The following is a 19,421-nucleotide window of genomic DNA, read 5'->3' as shown; positions in this document are numbered from 1 at the left end:
TCAAAGATGGCTTGTCTGAGCAGGTGCTGATAATAAATAAATTGCTTATTTGCAGACAATTGAAGATGGCAATTCTGCTTATAACACTTAATTTTTTGAATGATTACTAATTGATTTGCAGAACTGGAACTGCTGCCATTTGATTCCTCTTTTCATTTATCACACAGATTAATTTCTGACCATTTGTGTCTGTGAAGCATGTGGTCTTCTAGCCCAAAACCACAAAGACATCCATTTTAGATCTTAGAAGTATGAAGTCTGTTCTGAACATTTATATGAAACAATGAGAAAAAGAAGTGAAAATAGAAAAGTGACAGATTTCTAGAACTCGAGCAGCTTTTTTCAGATTGGCTATTTCTGGAATAGTGATATCCAAATGTTCTTTCCTGCCATCCTGCTAAGCTGTGCCATGTTCCTGGGAGCCTGAGCTCTCCCATCACTGCACATGGCTGTGTTGGAATTGCTTGTTTGTAGTCTGGAGGGCACCCGGGGCCTTCCTGTGGGACAATCCTGAGCAGGATGGAAGTGCTTGGACAGCAGCAGGGGCTGGGACTTGCTGAGGAGCACAGAGAGCTGCTGTAAAGGTGGAGCCTGCCCAGGGGATTTCAGGCTCTCTAGGTGGGCCTGAGTTCTTCTCCAGATGGCTTTCATAGCTTCTTTAATTTGATATTCCCTTGATGTTCCTTTGGGCTGAGCCAAAGGAAGGAGCTGATCCAGCCTAGCAGTAACTCGTTAAGGATTTTATAAAGCAGAAAAATTACTTTTCTAGTGAGTCACAGCCCTGTGTGAAACCCCAAACCCTGCTCCATGTGCTCAGTACCAGATCTAGCAAGGGAAAGAGAGAGAAAATCCACACTGTTTTCAAGTCTGTAATTAGGTCAGTTTAAAGTAAGTGTGAAGCTGCAGCCTGGAGTGGAAACGATCAGTAAATCCTTGCTAAGAGTTTCTCTTTCATTATCTACTCTGCTAATTTTCCTGAAGGCCTTGGAGACAGCACATAAACTTGAGATGGCCTTGTGTCAGCAGCAGGGCTGGCTGAAGGCTCAGCCCTCATTGCCTGCAGCTTGCCCTGGTGCTCTGGGGCTCCTGGCACTGCTCCTTGGCCCCTTGCTCCTGCCCTGCTGCCCCCAGGATCTGTGCCTGGCCCTCAGTGCTGCTGGGCTTTGCAGCCACAAGTGTTAGCAGGAGCCTCAGAGAGGAGCTTTGCACTGCAGCTGCTTTTCAAAGCCCACCGAGTTAAAACAAAAAAGGAAACTAAAAGCACAGAGAAATGTGGTTACTTTTTATTTTGCTGAAAATGAAACATTTCATCAGCTGGATGAAAGGAGCCAAGTTATTTGGAAAAGAGAGTGGGTGACTGGGTAGTTAAGACACTCTGTTGGAACAGTGGTGATAAACTTTAAATCATAGCTGTACCTGCTCTGAAAAGAGCAGATTTAATAAAAAAACCTGCACCATGGCCACCCAACAGTCTGTCTCTCTCTATTTGCCAATCTAAGGCGCTGCCCAAGGCTTAAGAGCTGATTTTCTAAAAAATGTTTCTAGAACAGTATCCCAGGCACAGGGAAAATAGCTAAATGATCTGTCTTCATCTTTTCTCAGAACAAAAAGGGCAGCAAAGCCTCCGTGGTGCTTTGTCAGGCTAAGCACAGATTCCCTCTGGAGAAGGGAATCATTAGCAGTGCTCACAGGTCCATGGCAGACCTCAGAGCATTCCCTGAGAGAGCCCTTTTCAAGTGCCACTCTTTGTACATCTCCTGGGGCTCTGTGCTGTCCCAGCACAGCTGCTGCTGCTTCCCTGCCTGAAATGCTCTTCCTTAGGCTGGAGGAGAGACTTGGACGTGCACAAGCTTGGTTTCTCCTAAAACGTTGTTTTTTTTCTATTCCATTCCCAGCCTTGTGTGTTTTCAGCCTCAGACAACAATGTCCTTAACTCCTGTGGTCACAGGTGCTCATAGGAGTTCAGGGAATCACTGCTGGTTTATCATTAGCCAATCTAAGTGAGGGCATCACGGTCTGGCATTGAAGCTTTTTCTTCTTTCTAACAACTTACAGCACTTTTGAAGGACACATGAGCCCTGACTAACTCTGGGTATGGGAAAAATCTTCACAACAAATTTGCTCTGTACTGTAATTGCTGATCATAAAATGTAGGGAGGGTGGATTGTGATGCCAAATAAATAAAATTTTCATTTGTATTATTGTTTTCAGTATTGATGACCAATGAGATAATTGCTCTGTCTTGATGTTTAATTCCAAATTTTTTAACAAAAGATGTTATTATATTAGTGTTACCTGGGTGAGTCATATGGGAGAACTCAAGTTTCCTGACTGCTATAGAAGACAGCCAGTTTGGCTTGCATACAGATGTAAAATGTTTTAAAAGAATAAGTTTGTGACTCAGGCCAGGAAAGCATTATCACTCACAAATGTATGGCAAGCTGACAGAAGAGGGGTTGGTAATAAGGAATCAGTTTTAAGAGCTGTTCTGGAAGATGTGCATGATTGGGCAGTGCTAATTGTGACAGGCAAATGCAGATGTGTCTGTGCAGAGCTCCTGTCCAGCAGGTTTGTTCTGCTCTCTGCAAGCAGGATGCATTTCTATTGCACTGCTGACAGGGAACACTTGGAGCTAATCTCCATATTATGTATCCTTGAATTTACATTTGAATAATGAGGCAATATAGATCTCATAAGCATCTTTCTGAGCAAAACTCTCCCTCAGATTTTTTTTAACTTAATGGTTTGGCTTTCTCAGAGGCTCTGGACTTGGGGTCCTTTGTGTAGCTGACTAATAGAACTGTCATTGTTCCTTTCTGCTTTCAAGGGAGCACTGCATCATTCCTTTTTCCATTCCAAGTAATTTTTAAAGCATAAAAAATGGATGGGTTACAGTCATCCCTGTGTTTTGAAAGGCTCTTGTTTTCACACAGAAATTGCTTCACGTTGTACTCTTGCTTCTCTGAACAGTAATGTTGGGTCACTGAATGTGTGTTTGAAAGATCATCTGCTTCTGATTGGGAACAAGTGTCATGTACTCCAGCTCTTCCGAGCTGAAATTTAGAGCTGCTTCTGTTTTATTTCCCTGAAGCTGACTGGAGAATCCAGTCACACCAAGGGAATGTTTTCCCCATGCACCAGCTGATACAGCAACTGTAGCTGCAGCAGAGAGCTTGGTAAATGGAAGCACTGCTGGCTTATGGGCTGTGCATTAATGCACATATATTAAAAGCCTTCTGAAGACGTTGGCAGAATTCTCATATTGCTAAATGAAATACAAATGAAGGTTTAATTGCTAAATCCAGATCTCTCCTGCATTATAAAGCTTTTTTCTTTGCTCTTACTGTTGTAAGAGAAGTACTAGCATAGCATATTAAATTAATGTTTCTTCTGGAAGTCACAGTGGTAGTCTGTGAGCAGAGCTGCTCAAAAAGTCTTGTAGAAGTTAATAGCAAAATATTCCAAAGCTTTGCAGCAGAAGCTTTACCTATGAGCTGCCCAACCTGCCTGGGCAGGGAATGGCTGCAGTGCCTGCTGTGCCTCCAGTGTCCTGAACAGCCTCAAAGAGTGGAGACACATCTGGTCCCAGGGCTGTGTTCAAGGATGAAGAGGGGGCAGCATGAACAGGAGTGTCCCGGTGTCCCTGTCCTGCCTGCTGGGGCAGCATGAACAGGAGAAGTGTCCCGGTGTCCCTGTAGGGGATGCACAGCTGGCTGTGTGAGACAGGGCATGTGCTCACACAAAGGACATGGGCAGCTTCTCCAAGCCTTGTATGAGCCTAAATCACTTGGTTTCATTTCCCCTAAGGGTCTGTTTAAGGAAATAATGATTGAAGTGGAGATGGTGGCTGTGAAGGGTTGGTTCTGGAAAGAGTGAGTGTCTGACTTGTTCTCTACACTCTCGGTCTTTAGCACAGATTTAAAGATCCATTTGTAATTTCTTTTTCCTTTGAAGTGTATGCAGGACACACCATGCACTTTTGTTTAGATTTATAAAACTGCAGGGCTTTAGTGAGTCTCTAAGGCTTTTGTGCCTGATCTTGGTGAACACAGTGCCCTTCCCAAGGAGAAATGCAGCAAGGCAGGAGCAGCAGCAGCAGCAGCAGCCACCATGCCTTGTTGCAGTGCAGCATTTCACATTGCTGTGTTCAGCTGCACAGCTGCAGTTATCTGCCTCTTCTAACTCCCTTATGTCTCCAGAAGTGCTTGGATTCCACTCTTCATTATCCTACTTCTCCACCTTCTCCCTGCTCTCTCCCCACACTCTTAGCTTTATTCTTCCCTTCACTTGTACTGTCAGAGCTCCCAGGGCTGTGCTGACAGACCCAGAAGGTCTCTTTGAGGCCCTGGACCTTGCTGGGGATGATGGGGACGTGTCAAGGGGAGAAGGAAAAGGGCTGCCCTGAATGGAGCACAGGCTGTGCAGTGAGGAAGAGAAGCAGAGCATCCAAGGGGCTTTTTTTTAACACAGTGTCCCCCACCCATCTCCTTCCTCCTTTGCTGAGTCCTGCTTCAGCCTTGCTTGGGGGTGCAGCTCACATCCAGGCTTCCCTTTGCTTGGCAGAAAGGGGAGCTCACAGACCTTCCCTGCCTGCAGGCTTTCCTTCACGTTGTAGACTTGCAAAATGTATTTGTGTGAGGTGTCTGTGCTGGTGTCAGCTGTCAGATACCTGAGGGACTGGGATAAATCAGGGCTGGAGGGGGGTTGAAGGTAGGGAAACAGCAATGGCAAAAGAAAAATGTGTCTATTTTAAACTTGAATAGCAGCTTGGATTTGTATAATTACAGTGTTCAAGCACAAAAGTAACACCACTCCAGGAATCAATTTTACCTTGAAATAGCAAAGTGACTTGGAGGAAGTTGTCAGTGGAATGGCTGGAGCTAACTTTGTCACAGAACCATATCAGAAAATGTTCAATTCCAGTATTTAGAGAATTACCCATTGGTGCCCAGTTCTGTTAACCTTTGAAAATCCCAGGTGAGACAGGTGGGATTAAGAGTCCAAAAAGCTGGATTTTATTCTCTGTGTGTGCCAATTTTGATTTTACATTTTACAAGTCAGTCTCTCCACGGATACAATTTTAATAGGTTTCTAGATCTTTTAATTAAGAACTAGTTGTAAAGCTCTCCCAGCTGTTATTGGAGTCCTACATAAAGTTTCAATAGCTTTGTGAGGTATGAATTTTCTTTTATAAACTCTCCCTAACCCTTTCTCCAGTATAATTGACACAGTACTTGGCCATTTGCCTCTTTCTTTGGTCCTTTATTATTGCTCCTACCTAGCAGTCCACATTAGATGGATGTTACCTGTGCTGGCCCTTGTGGTCAAGGCATCTTAATAAGAAGCTGTCATTTGTGCTGTCTTTTGTTCTTTAGATACTGGTGAGGTTTCACAGTGTTAGAATGTATATTATAGTGATTAGGTTATTATTTTATCTGTGAATTGCTTTTGAATTGCTGGGTGAATTATGGCTGGTCCTAGAGAGTTCTTACAGTTTACTATTAATTTATTCTGCAATAAAATGTCAGTTCATTTTTGGTCACATTTTCAGCTACATCACCCTTTCATCTATGGAAACCTCCCAGCGATTTTCTGTACTAAATGTGCAAAAAGATCCATCTGGTTTTTGTACAGTCACTGTGTTTTCTGTGGATAGTCCAGCTTGATCCCACAGACTTTGGCAGCCATCCTGCTCCTGATGTAATGATGAAGGTGTGTTAAAGATTATTTTAATGCTGCAATTTTATCCTTAAAGTCTTTTGTGGCCTGCCATACTGTTTTTTACAACTAACCTGCCATGGTTTTTATTCCTTTCTGTTACATGCATATGGCAGGATTTTTTCTGATGCTGTTGTTTCTCATAGCCTCTCTAGGGCTGTTCTGCTGTTGGCCTTTCAGCAGGGTTCTTGGAGGTGAGTGCTGTATGCTCACCTTCTAATATGCTGTGCTCACACAACCTTCACATACTTGCCAGTACTAAACATTTGAAATTTGGTGTATTTTAACAAGCTTTCACTTCTCGTTACATCAGCTTTTTAAAATCAAGTGGATTTTTTTTTAAAACGTTTGTCTGCTTTAGAGGTATTGAATGTTTCTGTATCTCTTACAGACTGCCTGTTTGGTAGTAATAATCTTGATGAGGACCTTGGCACTGCTGTGACTGTGTCTCAAGGTGGCTTTTTTTAGTGGGTCCCCTATCTGGTCCCTCACTCCCTGAAGTACAATCCAGAGATCAGATTTGTCACAGCATGTCTGAAATAACAGAGCCCTACCATTACTGCTGTTCTCCTGTGCTAGCAATCATTCCAGTTTCTCTGGGCACAACAGGGTTGCTCTTCTCAAATGAAAAATATTAGATTGTCCTTAATATTGTGTTTTTCCTGTATTTGAACATGGACTTGGAGTTTTGTAGGGATTCTATTTTACTTGTTGGTACAATTCACCAAGCTCTGATTTGATTCTGAGATATTTGTGACACAATTTCTTGACATGATTCCTGTACTGACATGAGTTACTGCATTTCTTTTATCCTTTGTCTACATACTAAAGTACCAAAATTTATCTCTTTCCTCCAATATTTGATATTATTTTGATATTAGTCAAAACATACTTACAGGCAGGTGTTGTAGTCTACCCATCTCATTTTTAACCTTTTTTAACCTTCTCAGCATTTGTATAAAATCACATATAAATTGGTTAGGGGTTTTTTTGTCTTCTGCCTCTTTTGGAAAACACAGCTTCCCCCTTGGCTTTGGCCAGTGCATTTTGTGCCCTTGGGCCTGTAGACAGATGAGGAAAAGGAGACTTCAAGTCTCCCCACAGGTGTCCCTGGGGGTTCTCAGCTTGTTTTGCAAGCAGATGAATTTTTTATGGATTTATGGTATGGGAGTGGGTGACTCAAATTAATGAATTTCACTTGGCACCTTAAATCTGTTCTCGATATTAGTTACTATTTTTTGGTGAAGGATTTTGAGCTCTGCTGCAGATGCTGAGGCTGAAGACTTGCCCTGAAACTCGTGAAAGGCCATGGCCCTTGTGAGGAATGCTGGTTGTTGACAGCATTTAATAAATTTTTAGGTGCTATTCTGGTTTCACTTTAGAAATACAAGGCAAGTGATACAAAGACAAATGGGAACTGCAGTATTTTTTGTGAGGAAAGAGAATGCTTCCCTGGCTAGTGAAGGACAAGCCCCAAACAGTTGGGGTAAAATGTTTTTCCATGCTGCTTTTCTCTGGAATCTTGTCCAAATCACTTCCCAAAATAATGGTAACTGTTACTGTCAGTTATGTACATGGAGAGAAGAATGGAAGCACATCTTTAGTCTTGCTTTAGCAGTGGATGCCCAAAGCTGTATAATAAAATGGATTTTGAGCAACAGCAGATTTTGGACTCCTGTGTCAATCACATCCCCTCCTTTCTCTCTCCACCAGATGCTGTTTTACAAGTATGTAACATTTTATGTGCCAGAAGAGAACAGCTGATTTATTACAGAAATGAAAGAATATTAAACCTTCCACAGGGCTGTAAGGACAGCCTTAGCACAAATGCACCTAATCCTGGTCTGATAATAGCAGGCAATGAACTCACAATATTCCATATTATATTAGAATTTCTGTAACCTAGTTGCAAATGGTTTTTCATTTAAATTTTGTTTGCTTAAGTTTATTACAGAAAGTAAAAATAACCCCTGCTCTGATAGCACCTGCAAGATAGATATTGCTCTATTTCTTTGTAAATAAAGGCCTGCATTTTATTACTGGGAAAATTGCTATATTTCTGCCTTTGCACATCAGGCAATTTTCTGCAGCTTCTCTCAACAGGTATGTTATAATGGCTTTGTATGCTGGAAGGCTCTGCCTTTTGTAAATGCACATCTACAGATAATGAAGTGCATTAAGAATGAACACTATGGAACTGTGAAGGGAAAACATCTATGAGCAATGTTCAAACCAGGGCTAAACCCCTAAACCCCTGTTCTAGCCACCTAAAGGGAAATTGCCAATGGAAACCTGCATCTTAAAAAAAAAATAATCTAAATTTGACTTCAAGAACGTGCATCACCTGTTTGAGCTTGATGGAATGAAGCAGGACTGTTGTGCACTGGGCTGCTGCTGTGTCTCACTGTGGCTTTGCAGGAATGGATGGCAGCAGACCCTTCATGATTTGGGGCAGTTTGTTGCCATGAAGGGCAGTGTGGCTGCCACTCCCTCTCCCCCTCACCCCCATGGCTCTGGAACTGCAGGGACAGTGCCCAGCACAGGATTTGGTAGCCCAGCTAGTGAGTACACTGGCCTGTGTCTTTTTATGGGGAGCAGCATTCCAAAGAAGTCCTGTCTGGATTGTAGTGCCAGGGAAAGAGCTGGGGATGCCATTTAGTGCTGTTTAATTATTGTGGTTAATAAGCAGTGGCTCCTGGGTTTGTATGTGTAGGGTGTATATGTTTATTTAGTGTGTGTTAATCTGTGGTGTATTTATTTGTGGGATAAAGAGGCCATTTGTCTTTTTAGGGAAAAATAGCTCAGATCAGACTCTATTAGTTTTCATAAGATGGTGTCTTAGTAAGATAAACAAAAAATGTGACAGATTTCAGGTGTTTTATAACCAAATATTTTACATAATGTTGTTTTTCTTCTCTTTTTGGTATACTCTGGAGGCAGTCATGCATGGATTGTTAGAATAACAGAAATTACTTGAAGTAACTCTGCCTTTATCTGAACGTTTGCTATGCTTGTAAACTTGCATGCTGTTTGTGCCTAGTATTACCACACTTCCATTTGCCAACTGCAAACAGATTTTAATTTTTGCAATTTACACACTTCTGCATTGTACATCAATAAGATCCTAATCAAATTTAATTCTACACCCATTACTGAATGATAGTTTTTAGCATAATAAGTCTCGATTTTCATATTCATCTCACTGCTTTCTGAAGGGGAAGTGGAAGAGCTGCTGGCTGCTTTGTGAGAAACCCTACAAGATTTAACCCAGTGGCCCAAGAGAACAGCTGGATCTTTACACCCTGCAGAGCCCTAGTGCTCTGTAGTAAGTCTAGGCTGATAAAAGCATATCCTGTTACAAACTAGCCTAGTTAAATCAGAAAACAACTAAATTAAGGGTAACACCACGGGAACTACCTGAACTCGCCATAGAGAGAAATTCCAAACCACTGCTGGAAGTCCAGATGTGTTTCCTGGGAGCTGGTGCAGCAGTTAATGATAATTGAACTCCTGCACAAAGCTGCTGTTCATCAGTCTCCTAAATGTCATTTCTGGGGGCTCTGGTAAATGGGGGGTGGTAATAATGCTGTCTCAGGTGCTTTCAAGTAACACCAGCCCAGAAAATATTTTCTTTCTAGGGCAGCTCTACCACAACATCTAATCAGTGCTGGCTGCCAGGGTAAAGAAGAGCACATTGACAGGATTTATTGGACTCAGACAGCCTTTGCCTAGTGCTCATCATAAGAGGCTATTTGGGAAGCTAAACATTGCTGAAGTGAAAGGGGAGCTACTCTTGTGTGGTAGGAACTGTCTGGAGACAGCAAACAGAGCAGGAATGAGGTGTCAATTTTCCACATGGCAAAAGGTTAACAGCAGGGAGCCCTCAGGTATTCAGGTTAGATTCAAGTTGAAGTCTCTGTGAAAAGGAAAATGGCAAAACGTGCAGCTAATATCAATTGTTTGGTCAGTCAAATCTAGGAATGGCAGCAGGACCTTCCAGAAGTCAGCAGAGCTACCTGAATGAGCACGAGTCTACCAAGCAGAACCAATTCACAAATGTGTCATTGCCTGCTGGCAATGGTAGGGATGATTTTAACTACAGACATCTGCTGTTAACAAAGTGTTAGCAGTGAAAAAAGAGTATGTTGTGTCCTTCTGGACACAGTTCAAAAGGCTTGTTAAGAGTACATTAATAATGCCTTTGTGTAAATATTTTGCCTTTTATTCTTGAGTCTGTTGTCAATTCTAATTACCTGTTATCAAGGAAGATCAGTTGAAACAGAAATGGTTTGGAGTTTGCTGAGGAAAATGTTTAGGAGTATTTAATTCAAGGGACAGGGAATATATTTTAAAATGGCTTATTAAAATATTTTTATTCACAGTCCATAATTCATCTGTAGAACTTGCTGCCAGACCTCAGTGACGGTAAGGTTTTAGTGGAAATTCTGTATAAAAAGATTTCATTTCTAAGTGTATAATGAGACCACTTATGAGTATGGTATTTGAAGGATAATACGTGATCCACATTCCTGCTATGGGTATGTTAAGCACTAAGACATCATTTTCTTACTATTGTAAGCTGTCTTTTTTCTTCTGGGTTTTTTTTGTTTGTTTGTTTGGTTTTTTTGTAAGCATTTGTTTCTACTTGTTATACACAGGTTGCTCTCAGTTAGAAAGCCTGCTAGGCATAACTGATATGACATTTCCTACTGTGATGGTGATATCCTTGGTTCAGGAGAAAGCACAAACAGTTCAATGGCCTGTGTGTGATTTCCTTCCTTTGTGAGGTGTTGCAATTGTCTGTGATGATGCAAATACATCCTTGCAGTCGAGGTAGGTTATTGTATCATGTATCATCATGATCTGAGCTGTTTAAACAGAGACACAACAGAATGAAAACAATTTTCCTGTTGGCATCTGTTCTGGTTTGTGTCTGAGTTTCTCCAGGGCCACCTCTCGTTAGTATTCCAGCTCCTTTGTGATGCTAATGGCATCACCAGAAGTTGGATGAGAATTTTCAACCTGTAAAACCCAGTTTATACCCTCTCCTCTCATGCCATGGTGGGGAAAGGCAGCCTTTGGCAGTTTGACCCCGTCTGGGAATGCAGGAGAGCTCTCCCGGGAGGATGTGGGGGCAGGTGGGGTAGCACATTTTTGGTGTAGTCCAGCTTTGGGCACAGCTTTCATTTCCACAAGTGTTAGTGGTGGTGGAGTGCAGTGGTGATGTGTCACTGCCAGGTGCATCACTGCTTATTTCCATTTCAGCTGGAGCTCCTCTGTTTGTCACAGACAGCCCTGCTCAGTGCTGCTTGCTGGTGCTGATACAAATACTGGGGAAAAAGTGGGTTGTGTTTTTTGAATGATTTCCACAGCACCAATATGCTTTTGCTAAGTCATCTTGGGAAGGACAAATATGGTTAAGCAATGAAACTGAATTTTGTCTGGCACTGTGAATATGAAGTTATTATTTCCACTGGCATCAATTAAAAAGCTTATTAATAATAGATTGTTAAATGAGCAGTATGAAATCTGATTTTAGTCCCTATCTCAATTTTGAGCGAGTTCTCATCTGAATAGACATTCCCAATAATAATTTCCCAACCTTGTGACTGTACATAAATCTCTGAGCAATCAGATTAGGAGCCACTTTAGAAAAAACAGCCATAATTCACCAAGTGGAATAAGTCTTTTAAAACTAGTAAAATGAAACCCTCTATTTGTTATGGTGGTGATGATTGCTGGTATGAATCTTGTGAGAGTTCTGGCTTGTTTATTTTGTTGGAGGTGATACAATGCCATGCATTGCTCTGCTGTCAGACATGATGTTTCCCCAAAGTTCTGCAGGCCACCATCATCTGTTTTACATTTGACACTGCAGGAGGAGAGCCTGCCAAACCACAACAGGCTGTGTGGTGATTATAAGCACTGAATAATTGTATCCTGTGGCTTGAAAGGCTGGAGGTTTCAAGCAACATTTGTGAAAGTTTGCTGGTATGGGATTAAGGTTGCATTTTAGTTGAGGAAATTCTGTACCCTTCTAAATTTGAGTGGAAGTGTCTGGGGTTGCTCTCTTGCTGCTGCATAATGCTGTGCTCTCACTTCACCTGACTCACATCTCCCACTCAACTTCCACTTTCTTGTGAGTAAGAAATCAATCAGGAAAATGATGGCAGTGGGAGGCTGAGCATCTGCTCCCAGTGCTGCCATGGCCTGAAAAGGACCCCACAGTAGGTGTCTGCTCTGGAGAAATTGCATTGATAATGTCTTGCAAAGTGTTTGGAGACTCTAATGAAAGGTGCTTCCACATTTCTGATGTTAAGATACTTCAAGGAGCAACATTTATTTCTGATTAGAATGAATTAATTCTATTGTTGAAGCAGTTGAGGAGAAATGCTATAATCTTTAATTTATTATTTGATAGGTAACTGACTTGATGAGCTGTTTATTTCCAGTTTGGAATTGCTGGAAAACTAATATTTTTTTCTTCCAAATTTGGTACTAAAACTTCAAATAAGGAAAACATTTTCCAAGTTGATGGCTTTGATTTCTGCACTCACCAAGCAAAGCAATGAAAGAGAAGAGATATAGAATTCCTACAGAGGATATAATTTGGAAGACTTCTTTATGTCCCTATGTACTGAGTTCTGACAACATAAACAAATTGAAGGGTAGCAAAGTTCACAACAGATATTTGGCTCACTGGGGGACTGAATTGGCTTGGAAAAGTGAAAATAATTTGGTGGTTTTTGGCCTCCTTTGGTTTGGGAGGAGGTGACGGGCACACTGCAGCATGTGGGAACAGTGCCTGCATCCTTTGCCAGGCCTTCCCAGCTGGAGCAGGCAGCACAGGAATGTCACTGCAGGCTGACAGAATTCATTACTGGGAGCTAGCAGCCTGCAAAACTCAGAAAAACCCAACTTGTGACACTGTGTGCTGGCTCAAGGCTCTTTTCCCCGAGGAGAATCTGACACAAGACACAAAGTGTATTATTATCTGTTTGTCACCCACAGGTCGAGATGGCCTGAACTCCGTGCCCCTGATCTGTAGGAGATGTAAAGAATCAATGGTGCCACTTCCTTCCCACTGCAGACTGGCCTGCTGCCTCTCTAGTACTCTTCTGCTGTGTAATAGGAACTAATGGCTATTATTTAATCAGCTAAAACAGAATGCAAAAAAGGGCTGTTAATGATGAAACCATCCTTCCCTGCAGTGCTGCCTTTCCTTGCACCTCTACAGTCCTTAAATTCTGTAACTCTTAAATGAAATGATCCTGTAAGTTGGACAAGGCAGTGCAGTTTTAGCAGGGGCAGTGCTGCACATCTGCTCAGTGTGAGGCCTGTCTGAGGCTGTGAGGGCAGTGTTGGTGTTCTGGCCAGCCCTGGGCAGGAGCAGTGCTGTGCTGTGCTGCCAGGCCAGGGCTGTGCTGGAAAGCTGATGCTGGGGGGACTGGATTTGTTGCAGTCACCACAAGTCAAGCTTTTTTAGTGAGGAAATTGTTAAATGCTAAGGACTTTTGTCAGCATGACACCACTGTCCTACTTTCATGGCAGTGATTTACAAACTGCAGCGTATGGGAGTCTGTGGAATTCAGCTCACCTTTGGGAATGCTCTGCTGCATGAATGATGTATGAAGGGTAAACTTTCTGAAACATCCTTGTGACTTTATGGTAACCATACCCCAAAGTCCTTGGGCCAGTGGGTTCTCACTAAGCTTTGCCTTGGGATTTTGTAGCACACTTACCCTTTGGAAAACTCAGCTTTTGTCTTGAGTTTCAGTGAACCAGTCTGAGTTGAAAAGGGGAGCATGAAGGTATAGGAGGGATTTCCTGCTATTTAATAGCAATAGGGTTTTCTGCTGGATTCATAGGGGTGGTGGAAACAAAGATGTGAAAGTGCTGTCCTAGGCATCCCTCCAGCCTAGATCCATCTTGTCCACTGACAAGAAGTTCAGGGTCTGAAATGCAGTCAGGTGTTGCCTACTCAGTTCCTACTTGGGAACTTACTGAACTGGCCACTATCAGTCCAGGAGCTATTTCTTTGTTACAAAAACAGAAAGCATCTCTGGTGCATTTACTTCCACTCAAGAAAAAAACTGTTAAATCCCTTGAAATAAATTTTGCATTAGGGCTGGGAGAAATGACATGGGGAGTCAGGAAAAGCACTTTTAACTTATGCTAAACATTTGCTGCTTTGCTGTGTTTTACTCCAGTCTCAGCTCTGCAGCCCTGAAGGCAGCAAGCCTGAAGCTAAACTCCTGAAATTATAAATCTAAAATAAAGTGAAGGTTAATGGTCACTGGCCTCTTTCCCACAGGCTCTGCAAACTTTGATATGTGGAACACTAAGAGAATAGGATGGCATGAGGCAGTTATGTATGGTTGTTCTTGCAGTCAGTGTTAGCACTGTCAAGCAAAACAACACTTCCCAAAAAACACCACACCTGCACTGACAGTTATCCTGGGCAAGCTGCTCTTGGAGACGCTGGGACAAACACTGCTTTGTCCATTACAGAATGTCCTCTGAAACAGAATGAAAGCACACGAGGGACATGTGCTGTGGTTCTTCACTGACCTGTGTGGCTTCAGGGGCACACAGAGAACGTAAAGGTGTTTGCTGAGGTTGTCAGGCTGCCCTCAACACCCTTTCACAGGAGGGTTCTGCCAGTCACTACCCTTCTGCAAGCTGCAAGAGGAGCTCTGATAATTTGCCCATTGCAAAGGAAGATCTGGCTTTAGACAGCAGCCCCTTTTCAGGCATTTTGGAGGAGGCTCATTGGACAGGTAAATGTAAAGCAGATGAACGTGTAACCTTTCTCAGAAGGATGCAGGAGTTACCAGGGGACTGCCAGTACTGCTTGGAAAAGATGCACAGGCCAAGCTAGTGGAGGTGTTTGACCAGAACTCTTGAGTTAGGGGTATGAATCAGAATCATAGGATGGGGTGGATTGGAAAGGCCTACAGACCATCTCTCTCCACCCCCTGCCATGGGCAGGGACACCTTGCACTGAACCAGGCTGCTCACAGCCCTATCCAACCTGGCCTGGAAACAGAGGATCATTTCAGAGTCCTGTCAGAAATTACCTGGGGAATGACCAGCTGCTCCAAAATGGGAAGGAACTGACTTAGATGCAGTCAGAGCTGAAACTGAACTGAAGGTGATTAAGTTTCAGGTGTCTGTCCACATGTTTTGCCATTATTGGCTAAATGAGCTTTGAAATTATCACAGCGATTTTTATAATGTGTAACAGAAATAGGGAGGGGCCGTGTTTCAAGAATTCTGCCTGGTTGACTCTGAGGCATTCCTTCCTTCCTTCCAGGCTGTTTTCCAAACAGTTTCATGCCCATACATCCTCACAGATTTGCCAACCCCCTCTTCCTCTCACTGCCATTAGCATGCAGCACCACTGCAGTGTGTTAGCAAATGCTCCATAGCAGCTGGATTTCCACAGAATTTCAGTCCTGCTCCATCTACTGCCTGGCACAGGTTTCCATCAGCCCCTGCACTTCACTGCTTACTCTCTCCCTTCAAAGCTGTTAATTCATTCACTAAAGTTGGACTTACAGATTTATGCTGCAAAGAAGATGTGACAGTCTCTGTGTTTTCCTTGTGTTGGAGGTGAAGAGAAGTGGAAGAGGAAGCATTAAATTGTATAGAATAGGCATTAAATTGAAAGAAGGTGCAGGTAAGGGGCACAGGCTACAGATATTCAGAAAGAATCTCTAAAAAAAAAAGAGTGTTTTATTTGAAACCTTTTAAAAAAGGGGAAGACTCCTTGTTCCAGGGTGTAGATTGTAAATCTTTGATTAAATCCTGAAACAGCCCTATTAAATAGGCACGAAGTGTTCTGTGGCACTGAGGAAAAGGGATCATGGGTTATCCAGCTGCAGTTCGAAGAGCCTGGTATAAGCATGCATTTTAATGAAGCCATCAGCCCCAGGAATGCTGCCTGCACACTGCAGCATCCCTGCCTGCCTGCAAAACTGCCCCATCCATACACAGAGCACTTCTATTTGCACAGCCCTTGTTAAGTACGATTTAAAAAATCCATTTGGGAGAGATAATTTCATAATTAAGCTAGTGTGGAATTAATCTCAGGCAAATCTGCTGCTTTTTTGCAGTGTAAGGAAATATGTTTTCTGTCATAATCCATGTAGTGACCCAATAAAGCACTGATACCAAAAATTCAATTCTCTGTAGCTAATCACCATCCTGTTACAGCAGGGCCATCATTTGAGATGGCTTTTGTTTTCTCATGCACAATAATTTTTGAACATTATGTTAATTTTCACTAAAAGTTGATGGGATAGGGTTCCTGCAGAGGGTACAAATAAATATTCCAGACTGCTTTATTTTATTTTTTTTATCGTGTTTGAGCATGAATCACTTCCCTGTACCTCACTTTATTTACTTGATCAATGAGTCTTCTCTACTGGGGGAAGCAATTTAAAACTATTGTGAGAATGTGTCTAACATTTCTTTGTTCCTGGAAGCTCACTTGCTGCTCGAGCTGAAGTTGTAAACAAGGCTTCACAGGGGCACAGCTCGGTAGAAATTCAAGGGCATCTGGTACATTTCAGTGTAGCTCTTGGATTTTCTGTTTCCTTCTGTGAAATAGCTCATCAAGAGAGGAGAGGAGCTCAGACCGAAGGGAAGAAAGGGACTAGACTGGGAGAAAGAAATCTAAGGGAGAAATCAAATAATGGTGTTTTTCCTTTCAGTGAGAACTAAGCCTGATCCAGGGGTTTTCTGCCATTGGGAAATTCCCTTTATAACCCTCCCTAAGGTTAGAGGCAGAGACAGAAAATCCTGTAGCCTGTGAAAAGGATGAAAATTCGTAAATCCTGATGTTACGAAACTGAAATTAAATGTGCAAATTTTGGATGACAGGGATATCTATTCCTTTAGCTCTCAAGTCCTCCCCCATCCTGCTGCAGTTCATCCTTAGTTCTGTAAATCTCTTTCCAATGCTCTTCTGAGCTAATTCTAATAGGGGATCTATCAAAATTCATTATAAAAACACATAAGCCCAGGCGTGCTGTGCAGTCAGCCATTAGTGTTCATACTGTTTGATGAATTAAAATGCCAGAAAGTGAAGCTAAAATACCATTCTGACAGTGTCCCCTACTCCAGGCCTTCTCACCAGCTCTGCTGGGAGCCTCTGGGTTGGGAAGGAAGGGCATCCATCCCCCTTGGATCATCCATCCCCTGGCAAGCCCCACTTAATGTACATGAGCACATTTACAAGCAAACAAGATTCTTTTGGTATCTTTCTCTGTTGATACTGGGGTGTTGAAATAATGGGGGACACTTTCAGAACATGCACTGGGTGGAAGTAATGAGTACTTGTAATAAATTCTCACTACAGAGTCTGCAGGAGCATTTTCTTTTCATCATCTCATTAACGACTTAGAGCCATTAACAGCTTAAAGTGCTGAGTAAGGATTTATATTTAATTTAAGTCTTCTGTTCTTAGCTGACAAAATGTAATTTACACACTTGATGGATGTAATTAGTGTGATGAGGCTTTAAGAGAAATTGGCTTGGTTAAATTTAGAATTTGCCATGTCAGTTTATACATGAAGCCAAAGCACACATAGCAGTATTCTGTGGCTATGGAAAAAAGCATTTTATTAATATGTCTGGTATATAGATGTTTTTAATGTATGATACTGATACAGTCCAAATGCAACGTGCTTTCAGACTTGACAGTGCAATCCATTATGTTATGATCTCAAATGATTTTATACTGCTCTTGCACATCAGAACTTACCATTATGTGCTATGGCTACACACCATCTGTCCTTTGGGTGACAAGGAATTGTGCAGAACTGCCTGAGTTCCTGTGCTTCACCAGACTTTGATCAGAGCAGAGCTCATGGGAACTGCTGGCCTTGAGCACAGGCAAACTGAGGGCAGCTGCACTCAGTCCCTGCTCCCTGCAATGTCACTGCTTTCTGCTCAGCCTGGTCAGTGCTCAGGATTCTCATGTGAAATGTTTTCCCTCCCATTTTCTTGCTCAGTGGGAAGGTGAAACCCTTGTTTGTGGTGGCAGCATCAGCAGGGATGGATGGAAGGTATTGTCCAGCATGGTGTGTGTGAAGTAAATCTGGTCTTTAATGAAGGACAGCTTTCTGCCTGGTAGTTGGAGCTCCTGAGCTCACACAGCAATATTGCTGGGTTTTGCTGCAGGCCTGCATTTTGTATCAGTAATGTAACCTGGGAACTGTTGTTGGAGAGAAGTTAAAGCAGGGACAAGTGAACATTCAGTCCCCAGAGCACAGAGCCTGTCTGTGCTAGGTACAAGCAGCCTTGGGAGGAGTTCCTGGAGATGGAATTCCATCCCTGTCTGGAGGGATCCTGTGGGGATCACACTGTGAGTCCCAGCCTTGGGAGCACATGGGATGGATTTCCCAGCTGGAAATTGCTGTGAGGAGTCTGGGGAGCTCAGGGTGTTCCAGGAGGAGCTGGGGGCTCTGGAGCAGGGCAGGATGAAGCTGCACTGCTCTGAGGGTGTGACTCACATCACATTAGCTGCAAGGCTAATGCTGCAAAGTGCCACATTCCAAGTACCAGTGCACTGCTAACAAAGCTCTGATGTGCTGGAATGGCTATTTCATGTTGCTCTTTTCTGAAGAAGAAAATATGATCCTTTGCTCATATTTGGACTAAGTGCTTTTGTGTAAGATGACTATGATAGTTATTAGCAAGGAATGTGGGGAATAAACTCTTCTGGCTAAAAAAAGCCCAAACTTGAGAATCTGTAGCTGTTTTCTAAAGTGAACCATAGTTGGTAATTTTCTGAGGTGAGTTTCCTATAAATGCATGCCAGGAATTAGAGTCAGTCCTTTTTGCAGCTCCCCACATAACACCCTTCTCCAACAGGCAGCCTCCCAGTGCTACTGAGGTAGGCCTGCCCCATCTGCACCTCACTGAGGTACAACCACACCCTTTCCCTTGCCTGAGAATTTGCCAGAATCTCTGGGGAGGTCATTTTTTAGAGTAGCTTCATGGAGCTGGCCCCAGAGCACTTTGTAGACCCTTGTTCAAATGTCCAGTTCTGGGGAGAAATGGAGAGGACATAATATTTTGTAACAAAGGTTAAGTGCTTGTCTGGTGCAACAAATAGGTGAGATTTGGGTGTTTAAATTCCCATTTGCAGGTTTGAAAGGTCTGAAAACTTTTGCTACAGTCTGTTTTAAAATAAAGAGGATAATCTGTAGGAGACTGAAAAAAAGAGTTACAGCACAGTAATAAAGATGAAATCTGAAGTGTTTTGCTGTTTGACTCCAGTCTGCCTTTTGTAAACTGTGTTGTCTTTCTCTGCTTTTATCACCTGCAGCTTTTGCACAACTCAGCACAGGCCAAACCCATGCTTCTGCAGTGTTAAACAATGCACTGTAACAGAGAAAAGCAAACGAGTGTGTATGCTAGAATGTACATTATGAAGGCTGCATTTTTGGAACAAGGAATCCATTTATGATGGTTGTGTTTTCAGTAAGTTCTTCCTGACCATAAAGGTTACATGTAAGAGCCAACAGCACAACCTAAGATTTGCCATACAGCACAAAATAAATGCCAGGAGGACGTGCTCAGCTAGAATAATGTACATGTTACTGTTAGCAGTAGCTTACCATTTCTACAGGTGTTGGAAATAAGCACATAAGAAACAACAAAAGGAAGATGGAATAGGTTTAGATGTTTTC

The 19,421-nt window shown here is 42.6% G+C and overlaps 2 protein-coding genes across 7 annotated transcripts in view; one reads left to right on the top strand and one right to left on the bottom strand.

The window, feature by feature from the left end:
* CTNNA3 (catenin alpha 3) overlaps window positions 1-19,421 on the top strand; it is a 369,305-nt gene that overhangs the window by 143,067 nt on the left and 206,817 nt on the right. The window lies entirely within an intron of this gene.
* Window positions 1-19,421, bottom strand: part of LRRTM3 (leucine rich repeat transmembrane neuronal 3) — a 72,838-nt gene that overhangs the window by 43,930 nt on the left and 9,487 nt on the right. The gene's annotated exons all lie outside the window — the stretch shown is intronic.

Source organism: Sturnus vulgaris, chromosome 8, assembly GCF_052056855.1.
Source record: "Sturnus vulgaris isolate bStuVul1 chromosome 8, bStuVul1.hap1, whole genome shotgun sequence".
In the NCBI taxonomy this organism is placed as follows: domain Eukaryota; kingdom Metazoa; phylum Chordata; class Aves; order Passeriformes; family Sturnidae; genus Sturnus; species Sturnus vulgaris.
Note: the sequence above shows the minus strand (reverse complement) of the source record. Positions and strands in the feature narration are given on the sequence as shown.